The 26,556-nt window shown below is 41.9% G+C and overlaps 1 long non-coding RNA gene across 2 annotated transcripts; it reads right to left on the reverse strand.

Annotated features, from left to right (window-relative positions):
* Positions 1-1,380: 1,380 nt before the first annotated feature.
* Positions 1,381-25,378, reverse strand: LOC142044756 (uncharacterized). Of its 2 annotated transcripts, XR_012654415.1 has the most exons (5): positions 24,738-25,378; positions 20,088-20,177; positions 10,284-10,435; positions 6,782-6,900; positions 1,381-2,884 (listed from the first exon to the last, which is right to left on the reverse strand). It is a non-coding gene; the product is annotated as an uncharacterized LOC142044756 (long non-coding RNA). The 2 variants fall into 2 exon arrangements; XR_012654414.1 differs by lacking the exon at positions 24,738-25,378 and having other exon boundaries at positions 20,088-20,405.
* Positions 25,379-26,556: the final 1,178 nt, after the last annotated feature.

A 26,556-nucleotide genomic window follows, 5' to 3' on the forward strand; every position in this document is an offset into this window, starting at 1 on the left:
GAGAGCTACCTCTTGGTAAGAATGAAAACTGCTGGAAAATGGGCTTTACTGTTCTCACAAACTGCTTGGTTTGGATGGTGGCACTAAATACTCTTGTGCCCTTTCATTCTGGAAACAGTTGAAGGTACTTGGCTTTTAAATTTGAAGATTCTGTGTAACTCAGAGTTTAATGGGTGTGTTGAATTGCAAATATGAAATGTGCATTACCAGTCTGCTATGGATATTTGAGTTTTCCTCACATACATTTGTCTTTTAGAACAGATGCAGTTTGCAGTGCTTATGACTTGTCTTCGTAACCGTAATGTTCTGTCAGTTTGAGACAGACAAACCTTGGCAGAAAAGCTAGGCCACTGCTTAGGTTTACAGGGCTGAAAAACACCTTTAATTTAAATTATTTCCATGTCATATTACAGATACTTCATCTCTCTTCTATGAATACCTTCCATTCCACTCTAAGTGTTTCCTATTTAATGTAGCATCTTTCGTACTGGAATTAATGAAATTCTTTTTCTGTTTACCAGGGTTGTTTGCTATTTCTCCTCACTGGAGTATCTCCCAATTAGAAATAAAAGCACCAAGCTAGATGGCAAAATTAATGGTTTGATTTGTTTGGGTTTTTTAGGGCAATGATTGTGTGACTGTGTAAAAAAGGTGACTGAAGGAAAGGCAGGCTTGAAAAAGTGGAGGTGTTTAACTTTCTCACATCAATCCAGGTCCTCTTCAGAACTCTAACATTGTGGGGGTTTGATCCTGTTTTTAATAGCAAACAAAACTTTTAGTCTTTTTTTAATTAGTGCCACTGCTTAAAGACATATGCAAATGATGATTCTTTTGTGAATGAAATTTAAAACTGTGTGTATATGTTAAGTACATCTAGGGATGCTCTCAGCTTGTTAGGGTCCCTGTTAGAGCACCTTGAGATTGTCCCTGTTCTAATCGACTTGAGAAAATAAAACAGGTTCCCTTTCTTTTCATTTAACTTCACTTTTTGTAGGAGAAGACCTGCTTCCGAAATGTGAAATAACATATGTACCCCAGTAAAAAATCATGTTTATTTCATTATGAATATGTGCTTTGTTGATGTGTTCTTCACTAGTTCTCTATGAATTCACAGGTTCTACTTAACCAAATACATAATTGGGGGGGGGGGGGGGGCGGGAAGTATCTTTGAGTCAAGTTGTAATAAACTTGTTTAATTGTGAGCATGTTTAAGCGTCTAACACTTTGTATAAACAATGATTAGTGTAGTACATTATATGACACCATGGAACGAATTTAGTGTTTACATTTCTGTAAATATGCATCATCTTAGTTTCTGCTATGCAGGAAAGCTTTTTGGTTTTGTTTTTGGGTTGGGTTTTTTTTTTTTGATATATATATATATATATATATATATGTATACACACACACACATAGATATATATGTATTTTTTTTTCCTCCGCTATTTTTGGTTTCAGTTTATTTAGTGAATGTCCAGAGGGAATCCATGTTTTTTTTTAAATGCAGGAAATTTCTTTCTTCCTCCCCACACCAGTGTATTCATACACTGGAAGATAAAATCCCCTAATTCTTAAAAATTGTTGTGGTTTAACCCCAGCCAGCAACTAAGCACCACGCAGCCGCTCCCTCACTCCCCGCCCCCACCCAGTGGGATGGGGGAGAAAGATCAGGAAAAGAAGTAAAACTCGTGGGTTGAGATAAGAACGGTTTAATAGAACAGAAAAGAAGAAACTAGTAATGATAACGATAACACTAATAAAATGACAACAGCAATAATAAAAGGATCGGACTGTACAAATGACGCACAGTGCAATTGCTCACCACCCTGCCGATGGACACCCAGCTAGTCCCTGAGCCCCCGTTTATATACTGGGCATGACGTCACATGGTATGGAATACCCTGTTGGCTAGTTTGGGTCAGGTGCCCTGGCTGTGTCCTGTGCCAACTTCTTGTGCCCCTCCAGCCTTCTTGCTGGCTGGGCACGAGAAGCTGAAAAATCCTTGACTTGAGTCTAAACACTACTTAGCAACAACTGAAAACATCAGCGTTATCAATATTCTTCGCATACTGAACTCAAAACATAGCACCAGTACCAGCTACTAGGAAGACAATTAACTCTATCCCAGCTGAAACCAGGACAAAAATAGAACGTGCGATTGAGGGACGAGGGGAGAGAATTCCTAAAGTACGTAGGCATATATCTAATTTCCAGTGTCAAACTTTGTTTCTGGTACTGTGGGCCAGGTCTTTGCTTCACTTCAGTTAGTGAATTGATACTGATTTTTAAACAAAGGAGGTACGTTTTACACTTTTTCTGAAGTATCCAGTACATTTAAGATAGCCATGAGTTTATAGAGGAGCAGTGTTGAAAGGTTTTCTGTCACTACCCAAATTCTGATTTGTATGTGGAAGGAGAGGCGTAATACATTTGCTGTCATAGTCTGTAACAAATAATTTAGAATATGATGTTTACTTTTTAAAAAAATAATCTCCTCCTCCCTGCCCCCCCCCCCCATCCCCCTGGAGGGTGCTGTAAGCTCTGCTAAATAGTTGGTTCCCACAGACAGCAGAAATGAGCAAATCTCATGTTTGAAGTCACTTTTGTCACCTTAAATTTTTTGACCTTAACATTTACTGTTAAAAAAAAAAAAGCTGTGTAGATCTATGGAATTACCTTAGAAAAAGTAGAGTATTTTGCTATGGAATAATAATTTTAAGCCTCTGTAGAAACTGTGACTTTTATTTTTTTTATTTTAAGCAGGTGCAATAGTAACTGTTACATATTTTCAAAACATTTTTAAAGAAGAGATACCAAACTCACCCACTCATTTACTTACATTCAGCTAGTTTCAATGTTTTCAGAGTCAGGTTCTCCTGGTGATCTGCAAATACAGATACAAGACCTTAAGCATTATTTTAAGTCATTACAATATGAAGAGTTAGGAAAGGTGGAATGTGATGACAATGTAGTACAGCCACTAAAAACATCAACTTTTATGCACTTGCACATTTAATTTGACCAATCTCTAGAAGACAGTTTATAACATAAAACCTGACAGTATCATTAAGCCAAATTTCTCTAAGGAGGACAGCACTTCGCCCCCCCCGCCCCCAGCTTACACAACAGCAGCCATTAGAGTTCTGCTGGCAGTATTTCTGTATTCATTGCATCAGTTCTGGGCTAATCCTTCATAACCACTTCTGTAACCAAAATGTATACTCAAAGTTTATCAGTGATCAACTGTTACAAACAGATTCTCTGCACAGTTGGGACACTAAGAAGCAGCAGCTCAGAAGCAGGTCTCAACACGATCTCAAAACAAATTTCATGTCTCTCTCTACTTGAATTTATAGACACAATCTCACAGGCAGCTTTCTGTTTCTTCCTTCCAGCCAACAGGTCAGCCATTAATATTCAGAATTAGATGTTACTGCCTGGCATTTTTGAACACATAGCAGCAGCTATGTTCAGCTTGCCACCCCCCTTGACTTAATTTACAGAGTAATTTAAGGGGTATAGTTCCTCATTAACTTAAGTAGGCTAAATTACAGCTGTTTAGCTCCTCATTCCCATCCTCTTCCTTATGCCAGCACTGATGCAAGAAGTTAACATTTAATTTTTCTTTAGACAGATTATTTTTTTTCCTCCATTCGGGACTTCCCCCTACCCAGTGAGTTTGTAGCCAGATGACCCAGGAGACAAGGCAGTACAAATGCAGCAGTTTTGACTTCAATCACCTTAAGGTGCCTTGAAATCATATCCTGCAGGACCTCATCCAACCTTCACTTGGGTATAGATTTTGGTAGAGTTGACCAGAACTGCCATGCTGAATATATTGTGTGAGGAGTGGAAACAGAGCACAGCCATTACAGTAAAACTCTGTAGCTTATATGAACAAAAATGTCTTTCATGACAGAGCTCTCTCAGAACAGAAGTGAGCTAAATTCTTCAAATAAAACTCACTTTGTAGGTTTCAACAGAATTTGCTAGGGAACCTCAGTTAGCACAGCTAAGCAGGCTTTCCCATAGCTTTACCGGGAAAATCTTTCTTTACAGAAATGGAATTTCTGAATTTCTCTATTTACTATATGACTATCTGTGCTATTCTGAACACTCTAAGAAATCTCCACCTGTAGCCTGAAACATTCCCCTTTTCCCTATGTTTCATTGTGCTCCCTTACCGGATGGTCCCTCCTATTAATGCCTGGACTGTTCTCCCAATTCTCTACTAAAATCTTAATCCCTTTACTGACATACCAGATCTTAGCAACTTTCTGGATTTTACCAAACTGTACTATATTAACAGACCCAGTGCCGAGAAGGCACTTCCGGCAGACAATTTAAAATTCCTAGGCTAGCTGGATACTATGCAGTGACAGATGATGCGGAACACAGAAGTTATTTTATTTATATTTCACTAAGTTATAAAATTCAGCTGACACTATGGACAGAATTCTGAACTTACTGTCCAACTAACTTTATACTCATGTTTGAAATGCAAATACCCTCTAACTGGAAAGTAACTAAAAACTGCCCAATCTCATAATTTGGTCTCTATTTATTCCCTCCAAATGATGTTTCTCTTACTCATTAAAGTTCAGGACTGACAAGATAGTTGCTGACAAAAATAACATTCGACAGCAAACAACCCAAAATTTCATTTCCCTTCAACTCCAGTGACCAAAACAAGTCACTAAATACTTAGCAGACAGAATAGACCCCCCCCCCCCAATTATTCACCTAAGTGTGTAAGTGCTAGAAGCCATACGATCTGAGGAGCAGTGGAAAGAAGAGTGTTTATATTCATACTGGCTAGCTCCTCTATTCACATCCTGTGCTTCAGAAACTGACAGCAAAGAGTTTGGAAGTTTGAGGTGGTTGCTGTCTTTCTTCTAGTCATAGGAAATACAACCTATTGGTTGTATGGGTAGGAGTACTGCTTTAAGTTGCTATGAAAATGTAAGTGAAATAGTGGTGTTAAAACAAAAAACATAGAGAGTATTAATCACTTTGAGCCTTTAAAATGCACAGCAGTATGAAAAATTACAGAAAAAGAACAGATTGGCATCTAAATTTAGCATGTAAAAAAGGCAGCCTGGTGATTTGCAGTATAGATACATAAACACAGCTATTAGTGTATCCAAAATCTTTTATATCCGTATCATTTGTGTGAGTTTTATGTGGACTTTGAACAGAAAGTGCAGTTTAGTACATGCTATTCTGCAGAAAAGGTTTCTTCTGTAAGATAAATGATAGAAGACAAAGTTTCAGGAAAGTTCAGAAAAAATAAAACCTAGCTGAGTCAAAAAAAGTTTGGTCCTCTAAGGTAAGTGGTTCTACAGAAGAGAAGGATCAAATTCCTTCAGCTTATTGTTTTCTATAACATGAGCAGACCTACCATAACTATGACTTGCAGAACTATTAATGCACTTAATTAACCATATATTAAAAGGTTTCAAATGACAATGTAAGCACCAAATAAAATGAGCTCTCAGTATTCATTAGAACAACGTGGAAGACCAATCTGATTATAGGAATTGTAGTTGTTTGTTGAGAAGCTATTTATTCTGCAATACCCAATTGTTTACAAACAAGATACCTTGTTATTCCTCTGAGCAGGCAACAGTACAGAAAAATAACTACATAGTATGGCAAGATGTCCTTTCATCATGCTTAAAATCTGAAATGAGTTCTGCTCAGAGAAAATCTCAGAGCAAATGCTCTTATAGATTTTAGCTTTGTATTAGATCATAGATACTGATCACAAGACACCAACTAATCTGAATACTATAGTATGAGCTAGCAAATTCAAATGGTGGCTCACTTCCAATAACACAGGGAGCAATTTCTCCATTCTGCAAGCCACAACTTTTACCTCCTCCACTGTACCTCCCTAGGAGAGAAAAGTAAAGCTATGCAAGCCTACAAATTTTAACATCCTCAAGCCTCCTGGACAAATACTTTAAAAAATTGAGCAAAGTGCTTAAATGAGTATGCTATATACAAAATCTCAGTATGACAGTAAAAACCATCAGAGACTTTTAAGTGATAGTATTGTCGACGCGGGATTCGTGGACACTGCACACAATCAATATGATTAAAGCAGATGCCAATTTATTGCCCAAATAGCTTGGTTTATATAAGTATTTTAGTTCCTGCTCATGCGTAAGCCATCTGTTGATTGGTTAGCATGTGCTGTCCACGCGCCTAAAACAATAATTTGATAGGATAAGGCCTTCTGATCACGCGAATGGTTCCCCCCGCCTGTAACTTGTCCTGTGTCCTGCTTTCAGTCACGTAGGTCCAACTTTGTTCAGCATTTTGTGCTTATTTCATCAAACTTTTGTAGCAACAGTTAGCCTTGTTCTACTTTTCGTGCTCGCTTCAACAAACTTGTAGCAACAGTTAATCTTCGCCACGTCCTTGAGGCCTGCTGCCTGCAGAGGCCTCTGGCTCATGGAATCAGTTCCGTTGTGCCTGGATTGTTCACTATATGTCCATTGTTTTCTAAATATCCCACAAGTATTGCTCTTAAGAGGGATACCACGGAGCACCACGGTGCTCATATTTTAAAAAGCAGGCAGGGACAAGCTAAGTGAGCTTTGAAATCACTAAGCAAGAGGGTAAGTCAACTTTGCCAGCTGACTTATCTTAAACAAACAATATTCCTTAATATCACTTACAAAACTAATTTCAAGCCATACAAATTAAATACTTCTAAAATAAACATCACACTAAAAATGATCCCAAGAAAAAACATGATACACTTCATGCTTACCTTTTACAAGCTGTGGCCATTCGGTGACATCAGGGTGATCACAGTTTTGAATCACTGATTAAAAACGAGTTGTTGCACCAGTCCTGTATCATGTTGGGCTAAGCATAAGCTTAACAACTCTAAGGAAGTAAATTTAGTTAAAAGTCCGTAGAAATTATTTTCAGCCAGTACACTAAAAATAAAAACCATAAAACATAAGAAAAATGTTGATGCTAAGCACTATTTTATCTGCAAGATTAAGACCTACTCCACAAAAGTTAGTTCAATTTTGAATGGCATTCTAAGACTTCTAGAGTAACTCACTACAGTACACTCAAATGGTGAACTTGAAAATTCATCAACTTATTTTTAGCCTCTCTAAAAAACCAAACCCAATACCCATCTCTTGGACCAGTGGAAAGCACCCAACGTCAAGACAACAAGCATTCCAAGATTTGGAAGCATGTGCATAAATATAAAGTGTAATTTCTAACTACAATAAAATTTCATTACTTGTTTCCCTGCTACAACTCAATTAATACTGGTTCCTAACAAGGCTCTGTGTTCCCAGGGGGAGCAACATGTAACTTGCTCTTTGCTGTGTGCCTCTCCCCAAAATGAAGTAAGCTAAAGATATGTCAAAGTTTCAGAGGAGCAACCTTTGCTATCTGTGGCCAATCTTTTAGGTTCTTTGCTCCACTTACACCACATGTACTCTCTCCCTTAAATTTTCAAAAGTGTATTTCACCTGTCAATTGTTTCCCATGATCTAGCTCCACCAGTATAAGTTGAAGGGTTGGTCCTTTACTTTGTCACGCGGGTGGCAGCCAATGATCACTCAGCAATACTTGTGCCCAGAGCACCCTGGGACCACCCCAGCTGATTACTTCCATGGCTGAAAAGGAACCAGTTAGTCTCTTACCTAGTGCTATTATCTACTCTAAACTGAACTTAACTGATAAAATATTTCCAAACATAACCCTCAACACTCAATTCACCCCATTCTCTCTCCCACCCAAGCTCCTAGGTGCACTGGACAAAGACTGTAAAGAAAAAAGGCCTCTGATGGAGAGTCAGATCACAAACAGCATTATTCACTTTCTGTTAATACAAAGTTTTGATTAAAATTGAAATGTTATTACTGTGTTTAGTAAATAAAAAGTTATCTTAGTTTCTCTAAACAGCCGGTAGCTATGAAGACAGACCTCTGTACAGTATCTGAGAAGTTTACTCCTGTGGCTCTAAGCCAGATGAAACCTCACATTTGTAGGTTGCCATGCAGCAGAAGCCTCATACAGAAGCCAGGTGCACAAAGGCTAGCGAGCTACTGAGGGCACACCTGCAGCTCCCTGCAACACCCACAGCCATAACTACCTGGTGCAAATACTAAGAGAGCACATCAGAGAGCTTTAAATGTTTCAGTAAAGAAAACTTTTGTGCTTCAGTCCAATCTATTGCAAGAGTCTTTCAGTAAGGTCTTAGGTTTGATGAGCAATCAAGCATTCTCAATGCTAATTTGTATCTGTTGACTTGTCAGAGATATGAAATCACTGATCAGTAAGCAAGGCCCGTGATTTTCTAAGGTTTGTCAGAAAAGCTGCTGACTTTTGCCATTCTACTACAATTTGCCATTCTACTACAAACTCTGCAACAGAACAAAAATTTGTATTAGTTTCAGAATGATGCTTACTAGTTTTATTGGGTATGTTCCTTGAGGTAGGAAAAGTGCCATTTAATTATTTTAACATCAGTAATATTTGAGTCTTCTCATCTAAACACAAATGCAGTCAACATAAGGAAAGCAAAAAAGCAGCAGGCTATCGAAAACCTCCGAAACAAAACAGAGGTTCTCTAGTATCTATGTTTTACAGGTGTAAATTGTCAAAGTTTAACTGAGTCAATGCCAGCAACACAGTACAATGAATAAAAGTAAGTTGGAAAGGTTCCTCATCTGTCAACATTAAATGACAAACAGGGCAATGGTTTTCAAATTAATGTTTGCTGACCATCAGCTGTACAGAAAAGCAAACAGCAAAAACCAAGATGCTGAAGCAAAACTAAGAAACCTTAAACCACTGCTTATGGCATTCTGATTGTTTAAGACTTGACAATGTCTACTTTCAGGTAAGCCTCAGCTTTAAAGAAACAGACACCTACTGTAAGGCAGTGCTTTCTTCAAAAGTTAAATCTACGTTCTTGCTGCTTTCTGAACTGATGTGAAATGGTTCTGTAAAAATGCATTTAGAAAGTAACACCACTTCTAGCACTTTACCCAAGTAACTTTTAGTGTGCTGGTCACAGAGGACAGTGGTGTTATCTCTAATGCCTCATTGCTTGGGACACCCACATTCTGTCTGACTGCTAGAAGTTCCAGCTCATGTCCTGGAGTTCACCAAATCAATCACTCCCTACCTAGACTTGTGTCCTATATCACACAGACCATGGGCAAAAAATAATTACAGTAGTATTCCATTCAACTGCAAGCATCTTAGAACAACAGGCTGACAGCAACCTCAGTGAAACAGGGTTTTCCTGAGGCTGTTTCTTACGGGAGGAGAGAAGTCATGAACACAATTGTGAGCAGCTGCGTGGTGCTTAGTTGCTGGCTGGGGTTAAACCACGACATGAAGGAACACATAAAGTGTTGGTGCTGGATTCAAAAACCATTAGATTTTGGAATGTTAAAGAATATGCGATGAGGTGGCAGCTCCACAATCATGGCCAAGACAAGTTTGTGCTGAGGCCTGACACAGATCCAATGCTGTGAGTCAGGTTTACCACACTACCGAACATAGTATCTACAGCAGCTCTGTGAAGAGAGGCAGTATCTGAACTGACATGAATCTCACTGAGCTGAAGTTAACTCATCTAAGTTTTGTAGAGAAATTTATACCTACAAATTGAATTCATCATGGATCAGAGCTTTGAATCAGGTAGTTGCAGCATTTCCAATCTGTTACAAGACACCTTAAAACTAGATATACTGTATTGGGGTCTAAAAATCTCATGCTACTTTTCAACAATCCAGATGCAAGAAATCTTGATGAATCATTTTTCCTTCTATTTCCTTCTCATCCTACCTTCACCACCTATCCTTGCTGCCACTCCTGTGGGACAGAATATGATTGGCAAGGATTCCCTAGCACAGGTGAAAGAATTCATTTTTCTAAAACCTTACTCATCCATGCATCAGCAGAGTACTCTCCACTGGCAAAGAGACCAACATGTTGAAACATGTGGTGGGTGGTGAAGGAGACTGCCATCAAAGACAGTCTCCTTATTCTGAATCTAGTTTGAACAAAGGACATTTTGACTGCTGGATCCAAACAAGGCAGAAAATAAACCTGCTAAGAGAGTCAAAGGACACTACTTGATCAGGAAAGGGAAGCCACACTGATGAATACACTAACATCTTGGAAAAGGGCATTTTGAAGAATAGGAAACTGACCTAGACCAACTGCTTTTCTGTCACAGGAATTCTTTTACAATCCCCCCCCCCCCCCCCCCCCCGAACGTAACTTACCTTTTAGAAGGTAGGAAGAGCAGCCCCAGAGCAGATATTTATTCTTATTACTCAGACAGATTTCTCTGGTCTTCACTGTCATGATTAGCATGGATTACAGTTTAGGCTTTCAGACACACAGAGCAGCTGAAGGTATCAGACGAAGTTTGTGCCTGTGGAATATGTCCAAGAAATCCAAGATGGCTGCTAGGCTCTTTGGGACTGGGCAGGCTCCAGTACAGACACATATCTATCTGCCTAGTGACTATTTACAAGAGGTAGATTCAACCAGGACTGCAACAACTATTATAATTAGCAAGGCAATACACAAGATCCATGCCTTCAAACCATGTATCTGAAGAAGCTTGTGTGGCTTGGAGTAGCCCTCATTGAGAGGGAACAGGATAAATAATTTTTATGCAGTAGTTTGAGAGAACATGCATTTCTCCAAAGTGGCAAAGGTGTGGATTTTCTGAAAATAATGTTCCTATCAACTCAAAAAGAGGAAGGAAATAATAAATGAGTGAAAGAGCAAGAAGTCAGAAACCAAGTTCAGATGCATCCAAAGGGGCTAAAAGCAACTTGCTGCATAGCCTGATGAGATCTTCTCTTTGCATATTTCATTTAATCTTTAAAGTTTGGAATCACAAACATGAACCCAGAAGAGGTCCCCAGCTTCAACATACAGAACCTAAAGTCACACCACAGAGAACCTAAGTATCTATTTGTCAGCAACCAAAAACAAAGCCAAAAACTTCCAGCTACAAATCACTTAATTGAAAGTTGTCAACTTGTGTGGATTTCCTACACCTATGACTTTCCCTGTGTTATCTGATGTTCATTTTCTGTGACAACACAGCAATCTGGCAGCTGACATCCAGTATCTGAGGTCTAGGAAGATCCCTCCAGAGGAGGCACTTTTCTTATTTAAACTGTAACTTCTTATTGACCTTATTGAAGGACAGGTACCCTGGGAGGTGGCATTTGTAGGAATTTAAGTTTCCTTTACAGAAGCATTTTTAGTATCCACCCAAGCAATCTTTGATCCAAGTATTGAGATGCTCTTTTTGACAGATGATCTAATGAAAATGGGGGTGATTCACCTGTACAAAGAAGTACCACGATCTTCCTTACCTTCCAGTGCCAGAATTTTAGTTGCTCAATTAAAAATAACCATCTCTCTCAAGAAGATACCACTAAAGACAGCTTTTTTTATGTTTTCTGAAGAATCCCTCTGAATCCCCCAAGAATAAATGATACATTTCCAGAATGACTTTGAGTACCATGATGAAAACCAACAGTCATCATCTATACAGTAAAATGTGCCCACAGAACTATGCTAGCTAGCTTACTATTTCAAAAAAGGAACTGACAACTGATAGGAAAGCTGGCCTTTTAGAACTTAAGATTGATTCAAGTGTCCTGGAGGAAATTGTAGAATGTTCACCAAATCCCTAAGTTCAATCTTAACTGTCACTTGCAGGGAAAAAAAAAAAGTAATAGGCATGTTTGAGACTTAATTTCTTGCAAATGTTGGAAACATCAACTACTTTTGTTGCTCGCATGCTGCTTCCAACATAGAAAACATGAAAAGACGTAAGATTCTGTAAGTTTTCTTCATGCAACTAATAGCAGGTCAAATTATCAATGATCCTAAAGTAAAATAAAACAGCCACTAAAAAAACCCCCTGATCACATAAATCCTAACAGAGCTACAAAAACACCAGTGGTAAGGCATCTATACAAATTTTTTTCCACTGCCTGGTAAACCAAACCATTCAACTAATAACGACGAATACAAAATCACATAGTTGGAAGACCAAAATAATTTGGTTCTATCCTGGAAAATGTCAACCTGAAGTGATTGAGGCAGTCACAACTGACGAGCAAACATACACATGCTCCCAGTATTATGGCTAGAGTGACAGGTAGGACTCATGAAGGGTTCCTGGAAAGGTGTCTGTTCATCTGCACAAAGTACTTCAGACATGTTCAAAACTTGAGCTCAGTTCTCCAAATATTCAATATCTTCCAAAAGTGTTCCAGAAGTAGCAGAAAACAGCCATGAAGACAGCACGAAGACAGGAGAAACTGCCTTGTGATTAGATAACGGAAAGAGTTCAAAGTTAATCAAGCTAATCAATATGGATACTGGAAGAAATTAAGTCCTCTCATAGCACAGAAAGATTACATAAAAAAGATCTTCCAATTAAAAGAAAGCATATAAAACCTCCACATGAATAGAAACTGAAGGTTGACAAATTCAAATTAGAGTAGGGACACAAGCATGCAGGATAGCGAGGACAATTAACACTTGAATAAATTATTTGGGGTGGGGATCTGAATTTGCTACTATCCTCAGATTAAAGCTGGTGCCATTCTGGAATTTACACTTCAGTGAAAACACAAGCTACTGAGTTAAACAAAGGTAGAATTTGGTGCATCTCTATATTGAGAGATTGACTAGAGAGTTACATAAATGCTTCATCCTATAATATCTGTACACTTACTTTGCCTTGATGTCAATACTCCACAAATCACATAGCAACAGAAAAAGGTCTAGTGTTTACTCCCATTCCCCCCCCCGCCCCAAAGCTAAAGGCCTGTGTGTTATTCTCATTTTCTACAACTGCCTCCACAACTCCGTACCCTAGATTTTCCCTTCAACATTTGTTTTTAGTTCGATATTTCAGTAAGATCATAGATGTACTCTATTCATCTTTGTAAAAGAGGGAAAGACCTGAAATTAGCATCTCTATTTTTCACTTGGACCACAGCTGATTTTTCTTCCGCTATACATACTAATTTTTTGCAGCAGAACCATTTGTTTCTATCTCAGCTAAGCCTGCAACTTCAGGCTCTCTCCAAAGTGATACACAGTTATGAATGGAAAGCCCCTCGTACACCAGGAGGTGAAATCCAATCATCTATTTAAATTTCTTTTAGTAGCTCTCCTTTTATTGGCTAAGTATCAAGTTATTTTCCAAACAGGTAAGTTTTACAGCTTCACTTCAGCTTTAATATTTAAACTTTTATTCCACCTGTCCTTTTGCTTATGCTTTGTTATTTTGCTTTCTTTTGCTACCTGTCTTTCATGCAGCCTTCCATGTAAAGTACCTTTCTGTTCACCAAGTTCTTCAGTGTCACCAGCATGTTTGTTTATATATAGTTTATATTAAGACCAAGCAATCATGCAGTTCTGTAGTGTGACATTCAGTTTTTCTGATGTTCCATTAATATTCATTACTCACAAGTTGTGGGGGATTAGATGGGAATTCTTCATCCATTTAGGAAGCGCATACCATTACAACGACTCTATGCATACATACAGTGGCAAGCAGTTAAACGTTCAGAAAAAAAGCAGCCAGCAGAAATAATAGCAAGAAAGAAATAATGTCTTAGGTTTGAAGAAGAGCAGTCATACACGCAACTGGTATTGAAACTGGAGAGCAAGAAGCAGGTGGGTGGTCCCAGTGGTGCTGTTGGTGCAAAAATGAATATACACTACCTGCCAGATGCCTGCTAGAGTAAAGGACCAATCTATACAATTCTCTCAGGAACATCTGGATTGTGATAATGTAACATTATAGCTTTTTAAGAGATTTACAGTTTTTAATTAGCATACACTATATTTAAAGTTTCAGCTTAGAATTAATCATTTTAGCTCCTGTCTATAGCTTCCTATGAAACAGAACTTAAAGGAAAAAAAAAAAAAAGGAGACACCCAACAACCTTTCTGCAAGGTTGAGACTTCAAAACTTTAACTATGTTCCTATGTTAAATTATCTTCAAAAGAAAAATCTAGACATAAACCCACGGCATATAAAACCCGTATCAGCAGTTACTGAGTTCTTCACCACAATTTAAGTGGTTAAAGTACACACATAGCTTAGAAGCAGTTGTTGAAGTAACGACATACAATTTTATATATGCATTAACAGACCTATTTAATATGGTAGAAAAATGAACTTAAAACAAGAATTGTTTTTCTGAATGCAGCAATGCAAAAAGTTTCAAAAATTTTCTTTGTACCGAACTTAAGAGACACAACAGAGTGGTGCACTTACTCCATACTAGCAGGTATCTCCACAGGACTACACCAGATTAAAGTTAGAAAACAGAAATTAAAATAACTACAAGTTAAGGTTCCAACCTTGCTGTAATACATGTACACATTTTTAAGCTGGCCGGACATTTAAGAGCCTAGACAAAAAGAGATACCATGTGCCACTGGCTCACATTAACACTGCTAATGAAGGTTACGTTTCTGTATTTCCTAACATTCCAACTTGCAAATTTGACTTACACTGATCTTTGCTTAAGTTCTCCAGTAGTTCTGAACTTATTTTTCAAGTCATACCTAAAAACTGTACAAGCCTCACTATAAATATGCTCAGCAGCAAGGAAAAAACCCCAAACATTCAGAAACAGCACCAATTCTTATCCAGTCCATGGAGAAATAGGTGGATGGTAGCAGCATGATGCTGAGCTTGTAAAACAAATTAAAAGGGAATTCATCAATGTTGTATCATCAGTATTCATTTTCTCCAAGAAAAATCAAATAACTCAGTTATCTAGAGAACTATGCCTAAGTGACAGACATCACAGTCGAAAAAATATGGGAAAAATGAATGTGTGTGTTTCTTCCTGAATTTGTTTTCAACTTTTTTTTTTTTAAATCAGGGAACAAAAGTATAATTATTTGTTATTATAATTCTTAGCATACACACAACATAAGTGAATATACCATATCTTTCCAGAGCTGCTGGAACTTGTTCTTTCAAATTCTAAAATGGACTTCTACAGTTCTTCTACCTATAATGCAAAACATTACATTTCAGTTTTTGTAGTATGCTCCATACCAATCTGAAGCTCAATACACTTAAAAATGATACATTCAAGAATGGCCTTTCTATTAGTCACAAGTTTGCAACTAAAGGAAAACATATACCTAGAATCATAGAATATCTCAAGTTGGAAGGGACCCATAAGGACCATCAAGTCCAACTCCCTGCTCCTTGCAGGACTACCTAAAACTAGATCCTATGACTTCCCAAATTAAATCATACTTCCCATAAAAACCACAACAGAAAATACTTATTATGTTTGGGGAAACTACAAAAGCAGAAAGTTCATACACACAACGTTCCCTATTCTTTCCTCTGTAGTGATGCAATAGAGTTTTATAATTCCACTCATCCAGTTCATTACAAATATCCATTTCCTTCTTCTGGAAGATTCTGGCAAGGTTCCCCCCCCCCCCCCTTTTTTTTTAAGAATTGGTATTTATAATAAGGAAAAAAAAAACCAAACACTCAAAAGAAGTCACAGATAGAACTGCATCTTTGTCCTGGCTGCACAAAACTGCTGGAGTTTGATAAGCTTTTCTACAAATGGTTCACTTTCAGGGAAGCCGTAATTAACAAGGGACACATGACTAAAACATATTCCAAACATTTTCAACAAACACGTAAAAGCACAACCAATTTCAGGGGAAAAAGTGACAGAAACAGGCATATATATAACTAAAGAAATCTAGTAATTACTTTCCAGACAGTTACTCATTTGGCACAGAGTATCACATTTTCAGTATCGTGGAGATTTAATATTTAATTTCTTGGTTCTGAAACTCTATTAAGAACAATCAAATCCAATGCAGCTGATTTAGGCTCATCTCCGATACAGATCAGAGTTCCCACGAAGGAAACCCTGATCTGGTTAGCTTCAGAGTACATTCAGGTTTGTCTTAAAAGATGTCAAACCACAGAGCTCCCATCCACTCCATACCAACAGCAGAAATCCAGAATTTCTATCTTGTATTCTGTTAAAGGATAATTCTTCATTGAAAGTGATGCCATTAGGCGAACTTAATTAAAGTATTCTGACAAATGTGACCAGTATTTTCACACCTTGTATCACAGGACTTCCAGCTTAAACTCCAATGTATATTTTTGTTCATGTACACACACAGAGCAATGTCACCTATATAAAATTCAGTCACTCTCCTCTAAGGTACAAAAGCACCAGCCTTCAGTGTGCACAGAGTATAAAAGCAGAGGACAAAGCACAGCATGAAAATGTATCACAAATACATCAGGGATTTATGATTATTGCCCAGCAATAGGAGAAAAGAAAACAAAGGTTCCCAACATAACTGAAGCTATGTAGGTTAAGACAGTACAATTTACAGAAGAAATAAGACCACAGCAGAGGAGATGGAGACAGAGGATTTGGTTAGTAACATGTAGCCAGCAGCAGAAGAGCAAGTAATTTCAACAGCACAAAACTGAAGCTCCTGGACTTCCAGTTCTCTTTCCTCAATCTCCCCCCACCAGCTACCACCAAGGTAGAGCAGGAGTTCAGCAGTCTACTAAAAAATTTTGCTCAAAGGCTACATGACCAATAACAAAATGAAATACAGAATCTGTAATGCTTGTCTAAAAGGAATGAAAATAATTTAATGAAGTCAGATGAGCTTTGACATCCACCTTTAGTATTTTTATTAACTAGCATTAAGCCACACCTACCTAAAAAAATGCAAATGACAAATGTGACTAAAAGCATGGCTAACACTATTGCTTCCACTCAACATAAAGAAATCTTGATCTGTCACATGACCAGAGCCAAAAGAGCTGCTTGTTTACAACTATGTCACACATTTTCAATAACAAAAAGAGACTTCAGGGCAAACTGAATGATATTAACAGAGATGGTAAGCCACTGAATTAACCAAACTGTAGAACACAGAACTGCAAAATACTTAAGAAATGAACTATAAATTATAAAAAATACTTTGCAACTCATGTCTGGCTTCATGAAAGACATCACAAAATCACCTCTATCATGTGCTTAAACAATGTTTTCCACTTTTTTTTTTTTTTTTTTTTTGCAGTCACTGCCACGAGACAGGAGCGGAAGAAAGAATTCAGAAAGCACTACTCTAAAGAAAATGATAGGTATTATACCTAGTTGATGCTCTCATACAATTTCAAATAAATAAGTTCAAATAAGAATCATTTTCTTCCACAGCTGACATTCTTAATATAACAACATTAGCCAAATAAAAAGCAACTATTCACAAACATCCTTCTTTCAATAAGATATTCAGGTCATAGGAACCACGCAAGTGGAGTATTTATCACCACCTTACAACATAAAGGGCTCAACCTTTGCAACCAAAAAATACCAGTATTTCACAGAAGCGATACACTCTCTTAAGAGCTCCTGTGTCCTTGAACTCTGATGGGACTTGCAGATTGTGTGGACTGTGTGTGTATGTATTTCTATGGTCCACAATAGGCAAGTTTTGCTACAACAGCTGAAACACATCTACGTGCTGCTACTACAGCCAGTGTATGCTAGTATATCTGGGACTTTCTAAAAAATAAAATAGGGTATGTACACATATTAAACCACAATATTAATCACCAAGACTTTGGACATGAGATTTCACTATGAAATAAAAGGTAATCATCATCTGAATGCGGCTATACAAATATAAAAGGTGAAAACATCATATTGGAAACAGAAATTCTGAAGTAGCAATAGACCTCTTCAGTATTAGCTAGCTTTGTAAAAGTTTTTGATACCTTCTAAGAAAACGAAAAATACTGTACTGTAAAATCAAAATATTTTAAGCATTAATCAGCTCAAACACATGACTAACCACAATGCAAAAGAAAAAACTCGTCTACAACTATGGCAACGTTTCCTAAAGTATTTTGACCGGCAGCCTGTTTTAGAAGTTCAGCTCCTTTAAGAGCCACTCAACCACCCTCTAACACCACAAGCCTGCTGAACTGCAGCTGCTCCAACCTGGGTCCCACAGAGCACACCAGAGCAGGAATACACAAGTAATACCAGAGCCCGGCTGCCTGGACAAGTCTGGCATCTCTCAGCACCACACAAGCTTGGCAACACATCACAGATAGCTCTTGTGCCTCCTCTGTGCACAGCTCCTAAAGGTAAGGGAGAGGGGGTGTTTATTTGTCATTCTAATCTATTTCACCAATTTCTTTGGTGTACTGGTTATCAAGGAAGTATCAACAAGTCCAAAAAGGGGTCCACCAAAGGGAGCGGGAGTGTGGTCTCCTCTGTGAAGGAGAGATGAAGAACTACCTTCACCCTTAGAACTCTAGTTCGGTCAAGACAGCAGAAGTCCTCCCACAGTCCTCACAGGACACCAGAAAGAAAAGCAAGCCATGTGGACTAATCGCTGCCAGAGAGTTATGCAACAACCACCAAACCCAAATACAGGTTCCATGATTTTCTGCTTGTGATCCCATTGGTTGATGCAAGGCCCACCAAGACCAAATTTCCATTGAGTTTCAAACTGAGATGTTGCACCTTACAGTTTTTGATACACTTTAATTTTGTCTTTAGTTACTTAGGTCACAGCTTTGAAATTATGTCACACAAGGATTGAACATGAAGGCACATAGAGGGCAGGGAGGTGTTTGGAGACAGCCAGCATGGCTTCACCAAGGGCAAGTCTTGCTTGACCAACCTAGTAGCCTTCTGTGATGGAGTGACTACATCAGCAGACAAGTGAAGAGCTATGGCTGTCATCTACCTGGACTTCTGTAAGGCCTTTTGACATTGTCACCTACAACATCCTTCTCTAAATTGGACAGATATGGATTTGATAGGTGGACTGTTCGGTAGATGAGGAGTTGGTTGGATGGTCGCATCCAGAGGGTAGTGGTCAACAGCTCAATGGGTCAGGGCAATCCTAAGCACAAATACAGGCTGGGAGATGGGTAGATTGAGAGCAGCTCTGCAGAGAAGGACTTGGGGGGACTGATGGATGAAAAGCTGGACATGAGCTGGCAATGTGCACTTGCAGCCCAGAAGGCCAACCATATCCTGGGTTGCATCAAAAGTGGTATGACCAGCAGGTTGAGGGAGGGGATTCTCCCCCTCTGCTCTCCCCACCTGCAGTACTGCATCCAGCTCTGGGGCCCTCAGTACAGGAAAGACAGGTACCTGTTGGAGCAGGTCCAGAGGAGGGCCACAAAAATGATCAGAGGGATGGAACACCTCTCCTATGAAGAAAGGCTGAGAGACTTGGGGTTGTTCAGCCTGGAGGCGAGAAGGCTCCAGGAAGACCTTACTGCAGCCTTTCAGTACTTAAAAGGGGCATGTAAGAAAGATGGGGACAAACTTTTTAGAAGGGCCTGTTGTAATAGGACAAGGGGCAACGGTTTATAAACTAAAAGAAAGTAGATTTAGACAGTTACAAGGAAGAAATTTTTTACAATGAGGGTGGTGAAACACTGGAACAGGTTGCCCAAAGAGGTGGTAGATACCCCATCCCTGGAAGCATTTAAGGCCAGGTTGGACGGGGCTTTGAGCAACCTGATCTAGTTGAAGATGTCCCTGCTTATTACAGGAGGGTTGGACTAGATGACCTTTAAAGGACCCTTCCAACCCAAACCATTCTGTGATTTTATGGGGAAAAAAAAAAAAATACCCTCCATATCAAGCAGCCAACTGGCACCTCAGTTCAAGTCTGTGCTAAACCACCACTGCTGTAATTCACCTCTAGGACAGTCCCACTGTTGACATACTACACAAGATAAGCACAATTCTCAAAGGTAAAGTATGTAAGCATAGAGCATGTTTTTAAAGCTATTTGGGTGGATGCAAACAGTAATGCTTTTTGATGAAAAGTCCTGAAGAGCTACATACTGTGAACATCCTTTTCAAGCCATCAAAAAGAGTCCAAACCTCTGCTTCACTAACTAGAAGTTTCTCTTAAAACACGTATAACTCTGTTCCAAGGAAATGTAAGTTGCTTCAAAAGAAGCAGGTCACCCCTCTTACCTAAGACAGTGAAGTGAGGGTCCAAAGGGAAGCCACCCATTTAGTTCCACTCAGCTGAACAACAGCAGCTTCTCCTAATTCTTCACCACTCTGTAAAACATGGGTAAAGAACCATGCAGGATGGTAACAGAAAGAGTATCGGTAAAGACTGACTTCCACCCCCTTCCTCCATTCAGCAGTTTGCATAATACAGGGAAGCACGCTCAACCTATTAAAAGTAAGTAGTTAATGCTTCCTTTAAGAGACTCATTCATAAGAGTATTTGTGAGACAGAACACTATGGTAATACTTAATTTATAATGTAATTTTGCAACCAGTAAGTTATTCTGTCAATAAGTTCTGTCACTCTTGGCCACAAGAAAGTGGAACTATTCAAAAACAGCAATTTAAAGTGCTATTAGGTCATGTGTTACCAAGCATGAATCCTGGATCGCAACATTATTTGATTTTACCTTTTTTATATTTCTCCTATGAGGTTATTTTCCTGAAGAAATGTCTCACCAGCTGGTATAGCTACCAAAGTATTGCTTTGTTACAAAATATTACCTTTACAATGTATTTGCTTACTTTCTGCTAACCAACCAGATATATTACACACATATATATTACACAGGGTTTTTTTCCCAAACTTTTATTCATGGGCAATACAGCCTTACGAGGTTGTCAGGCACTGCCTATAAATACATGAAGTTAAAGCAGTAAATGTTAAAATATTTAAGGTGACAAAAGTGACTTCAAACATGAGATTTGCTCATTTCTGCTGTCTGTGGGAACCAACTATTTAGCAGAGCTTACAGCACCCTCCAGGGGGATGGGGGGGGGGGGCAGGGAGGAGGAGATTATTTTTTTAAAAAGTAAACATCATATTCTAAATTATTTGTTACAGACTATGACAGCAAATGTATTACGCCTCTCCTTCCACATACAAATCAGAATTTGGGTAGTGACAGAAAACCTTTCAACACTGCTCCTCTATAAACTCATGGCTATCTTAAATGTACTGGATACTTCAGAAAAAGTGTAAAACGTACCTCCTTTGTTTAAAAATCAGTATCAATTCACTAACTGAAGTGAAGCAAAGACCTGGCCCACAGTACCAGAAACAAAGTTTGACACTGGAAATTAGATATATGCCTACGTACTTTAGGAATTCTCTCCCCTCGTCCCTCAATCGCACGTTCTATTTTTGTCCTGGTTTCAGCTGGGATAGAGTTAATTGTCTTCCTAGTAGCTGGTACTGGTGCTATGTTTTGAGTTCAGTATGCGAAGAATATTGATAACGCTGATGTTTTCAGTTGTTGCTAAGTAGTGTTTAGACTCAAGTCAAGGATTTTTCAGCTTCTCGTGCCCAGCCAGCAAGAAGGCTGGAGGGGCACAAGAAGTTGGCACAGGACACAGCCAGGGCACCTGACCCAAACTAGCCAACAGGGTATTCCATACCATGTGACGTCATGCCCAGTATATAAACGGGGGCTCAGGGACTAGCTGGGTGTCCATCGGCAGGGTGGTGAGCAATTGCACTGTGCGTCATTTGTACAGTCCGATCCTTTTATTATTGCTGTTGTCATTTTATTAGTGTTATCGTTATCATTACTAGTTTCTTCTTTTCTGTTCTATTAAACCGTTCTTATCTCAACCCACGAGTTTTACTTCTTTTCCTGATCTTTCTCCCCCATCCCACTGGGTGGGGGCGGGGAGTGAGGGAGCGGCTGCGTGGTGCTTAGTTGCTGGCTGGGGTTAAACCACAACAATTTTTAAGAATTAGGGGATTTTATCTTCCAGTGTATGAATACACTGGTGTGGGGAGGAAGAAAGAAATTTCCTGCATTTAAAAAAAAACATGGATTCCCTCTGGACATTCACTAAATAAACTGAAACCAAAAATAGCGGAGGAAAAAAAAATACATATATATCTATGTGTGTGTGTGTATACATATATATATATATATATATATATATATATCAAAAAAAAAAAACCCAACCCAAAAACAAAACCAAAAAGCTTTCCTGCATAGCAGAAACTAAGATGATGCATATTTACAGAAATGTAAACACTAAATTCGTTCCATGGTGTCATATAATGTACTACACTAATCATTGTTTATACAAAGTGTTAGACGCTTAAACATGCTCACAATTAAACAAGTTTATTACAACTTGACTCAAAGATACTTCCCGCCCCCCCCCCCCCCCCCAATTATGTATTTGGTTAAGTAGAACCTGTGAATTCATAGAGAACTAGTGAAGAACACATCAACAAAGCACATATTCATAATGAAATAAACATGATTTTTTACTGGGGTACATATGTTATTTCACATTTCGGAAGCAGGTCTTCTCCTACAAAAAGTGAAGTTAAATGAAAAGAAAGGGAACCTGTTTTATTTTCTCAAGTCGATTAGAACAGGGACAATCTCAAGGTGCTCTAACAGGGACCCTAACAAGCTGAGAGCATCCCTAGATGTACTTAACATATACACACAGTTTTAAATTTCATTCACAAAAGAATCATCATTTGCATATGTCTTTAAGCAGTGGCACTAATTAAAAAAAGACTAAAAGTTTTGTTTGCTATTAAAAACAGGATCAAACCCCCACAATGTTAGAGTTCTGAAGAGGACCTGGATTGATGTGAGAAAGTTAAACACCTCCACTTTTTCAAGCCTGCCTTTCCTTCAGTCACCTTTTTTACACAGTCACACAATCATTGCCCTAAAAAACCCAAACAAATCAAACCATTAATTTTGCCATCTAGCTTGGTGCTTTTATTTCTAATTGGGAGATACTCCAGTGAGGAGAAATAGCAAACAACCCTGGTAAACAGAAAAAGAATTTCATTAATTCCAGTACGAAAGATGCTACATTAAATAGGAAACACTTAGAGTGGAATGGAAGGTATTCATAGAAGAGAGATGAAGTATCTGTAATATGACATGGAAATAATTTAAATTAAAGGTGTTTTTCAGCCCTGTAAACCTAAGCAGTGGCCTAGCTTTTCTGCCAAGGTTTGTCTGTCTCAAACTGACAGAACATTACGGTTACGAAGACAAGTCATAAGCACTGCAAACTGCATCTGTTCTAAAAGACAAATGTATGTGAGGAAAACTCAAATATCCATAGCAGACTGGTAATGCACATTTCATATTTGCAATTCAACACACCCATTAAACTCTGAGTTACACAGAATCTTCAAATTTAAAAGCCAAGTACCTTCAACTGTTTCCAGAATGAAAGGGCACAAGAGTATTTAGTGCCACCATCCAAACCAAGCAGTTTGTGAGAACAGTAAAGCCCATTTTCCAGCAGTTTTCATTCTTACCAAGAGGTAGCTCTCACCACCTCCATTATTCTCTCACCCAGTCACAGATGTCTAACAACGCGGTTAAACTTAAGAGTGTAGCTTCTCCCTTAGCGGGGAATCTCTCTCTAACTGAATGCTATCTGCAGAACTAGGAACTTAATCTTATCTTTTAGACCTCTCCCTTTCAAACCAGTCAACCAATCAAAAAACAAAAACAAAAGACCTGACAATACAATCATGTAGGCCTCACTCTGTTAGGAAACCAAAGCTAAAATCAGGTACAATTTCCCACTGAGGAACTTTTTGGTAGACGTGCAAGAGGCATGGTAAACTAATCTGACAAGCTGATTCTCACAGAGCCTCAGGTTTGCGGACTCCTACTGAGGTAGGGAAGTTTCCACACAGACACAGAGGGACCATCCCTGTAGTGACGTGTAAAACAGAGGCTTTGTCCCAGAATTAGAACACCGCTTACGCAGAAGGAAACATAAACAAATATTTCCATTAACTGGAGAGGAAAAAAAGACATAACTATGAGTTTATAGATTACAGGTTCTCGCCACTTAAAGGAGAATTGTGGGACACGTTTTGTTTCCCAAGCAGCAGTAACTTCTTAATCTCTTCCCACATCATCTCAGACATCTGATTTACAAATCGACTGTGAGCCATAACAACCCAGAGTTCCTTTAAAAGAAATACCGCAGGTGGGCTTAAAAACTGAAACCCAGAAAGTCCTGCAGTCAGGAGTGACAGATGACATTTATCAGCAAAGCAGCCTGTTCACAGGTTAGCAGATCCAACTCATCAGACTGGACAGAAGGTAACGGGAGCAAGTGAACGTACGTACTTTGCTAAGCAGGCCTTGCACACTAGTTATGCACCCTCGCAGCACCTCACACAGCCGCACCTCTCCGCCTGTCAGAGCTGGCCGTGCCGAAGGCACCCGAGCGCCCCATGCCCGCAGCAGCCCCGCGGAGCGCCCCCCGCCGCTGCCCCGCTCGGCCAAGCCGGGAAACTGAGGCAGGGGCAGGCGGGGTTCACCCAAGGTCGCCCAGCAAGGCCAGTCTCCCCGGGGACCGGGCTGAAGCCCGGAGCCACCCGCCCGGCCTCCCTGGGGAGGGACGCGGCGGCCCCGCACCCATGCGCCTCACGGGGAGGAGGACGAGGACCACCGAGGCCACGCACCCCCGCCGCCGGCGCCTTCCCCACCCCCGGCAGGGGATCTCCCCGGCGGAGGGTAGCGGGCAGGGCCGCCTCCCGGCTCCCTCCCCTTCAGGGCCGGCGTGGGACGGGCGCCATCCCCCCTCCCGGCCCTCCCCCGGGCCGGGCACTGCGCAGCGCCTACCGACCTGGGCGCCGCGGCCTGCTGCTCCCGGTCACTCCCGCCGCCGCCGCCCGGGCTCATGCGGGGGCCGCGCTGCGCTCGGGGCCGGGCCGCAGGCGAGGAGGCGCCGCGCCGCAGGCGAGGAGGCGCCGCGCCGCAGGCGAGGAGGCGCCGCCGCCGCCGCTACTGGTGCTGCTGCTGCTGCCGGTGGAGCCGTCGGGGCCCCGGGGCGGAGGAGACGGGGCCGCGGCCTGGGGTGGGGGGAGGGAAGAGGCGAGCGGCCTGGCGAGGCCGGCGGCGCTGCGCGGCGCGGCGGGAGGGCGGGCCGGGCCGGGCCCGCGGGCGCGCCTTCTCTCGCGGACTCGCTCGCTCTCAGCCCGAGCCCCGCGCCACCATCTTGGGAGCAACGCGGATATCGGCGCGGCGCAAGCTCGGAGGGCTCGCGGCGGGCGGGGGTGGGCAGGAAGGAGGACCCACTGTGTCCCGGCGTGCAACGCGGGCGGGGCGGGGGGAGCGAGCGGACGAGGCGGCTGCGCCACGCTACCCACCGCGCGAAACCATAGAGTTCCCAGGCCGGTTTTTTCCTGCCTTTTTCAGTGGCGGCGCCCGACGGAAGGGAGCCGAGGTGGCGCCTGCGCGTCGGCGTGCGTGAGGCGGGAGCCGCCATGTTGGAAAAGGGCAGCGAGGCGACCGGGGGGGGGGCGGGGGGCTCCCTGCCTATGGAGCGGCAGTCAGTCCGGCGCGCGGGCGGGGCGGTGACGCGCGAGCGGGGCGGAGCCCGGGGACGCGCCTGCGCAGGCCCCGGGGGCGAGCCCCGGGCGGGATGGGGGAGGGAGGAGCGGGGCGCGGGGGGGCCGCTGGGGGCACGCGCCCACGCGCGCCTGAGGAAGTGTTCGCGTCCGCATTCATGTGCGTGTGCGGACTGACAGGCACGCGCGGGTACATGTGCACGTGCACGCAGGCATACCTGCCAGGGGACGTACGCATGAACACACGTACGGAGACATGTCCGCAGGGGCCTGCGTGTCCGCAGGCACGCAAGTATGCCCGTGTGTACACGAGCGCGCGTGGTGTACGCACGTGCGCGTGCATGCGCATCGATACACAGCAGGCGCGCGGGCACACGTGTACACGCGCACGCATAACGTACCTTTGCACGTGCACACGCACACGTACAACCCCGCTCGCGCGCACGCCCTGCTGCAGGCAGGCGAGCAGGCAGCCGTCGAGGCGCACGCACGGCCCGGGGGCGGTGGCGCGGCGAGGGGCTGTCGCTGCTGTGGGCAAGGAGAGCAGCCGCCGCCACCTTCTCGCCCCTCGGCGAGGTCTCCACCGAACCCCGCCACCGCCAAGCCCCGCCACCGCAGCCTCAGGCCCGTCCGGCGGGCCCCATGGCAGCCCGCCCAGGGTTTATCAAGTTTAATCTGGGCAGGGTTCCAGGGCTGGCCGGCGGGAGGGAGCGGAGGAAGGGGAATGGCCGGTGACCTCTGGAGAGGAGCCCGCGCTGGAGCCGCCGCCGGCCGAGGCACGCGAGGACGGGTGGCGTCCGGCCGGGCCACCCCAGCCGCGTCGGGCCCCTTGGCAGGCGAGGGAGGAGAGGGCGGGGAGAGCAAGGGCTGGGCGGCCGGCTCGTGGCGAGGCACGGGGAGGGCCTGGCCATCGCAGCCCGCAGCGGCGGGCAGGTGGGCAGAGGGCCGCGACGGTGCAAATTTAGGTCACCAAAAGCCCGATGTTATTGAAACCCAAATCCCTGCGGAGGGCAGGACTGGCTGGCGGGGATGGGAGGGTCAGGGAGCAGCGAGGCCTGGGCGTGAGGCCCTAAGGGTGGGCAAGAAACCCGCTGG

This window comes from Buteo buteo, chromosome 25 (assembly GCF_964188355.1).
Source record: "Buteo buteo chromosome 25, bButBut1.hap1.1, whole genome shotgun sequence".
In the NCBI taxonomy this organism is placed as follows: Eukaryota; Metazoa; Chordata; class Aves; order Accipitriformes; family Accipitridae; genus Buteo; species Buteo buteo.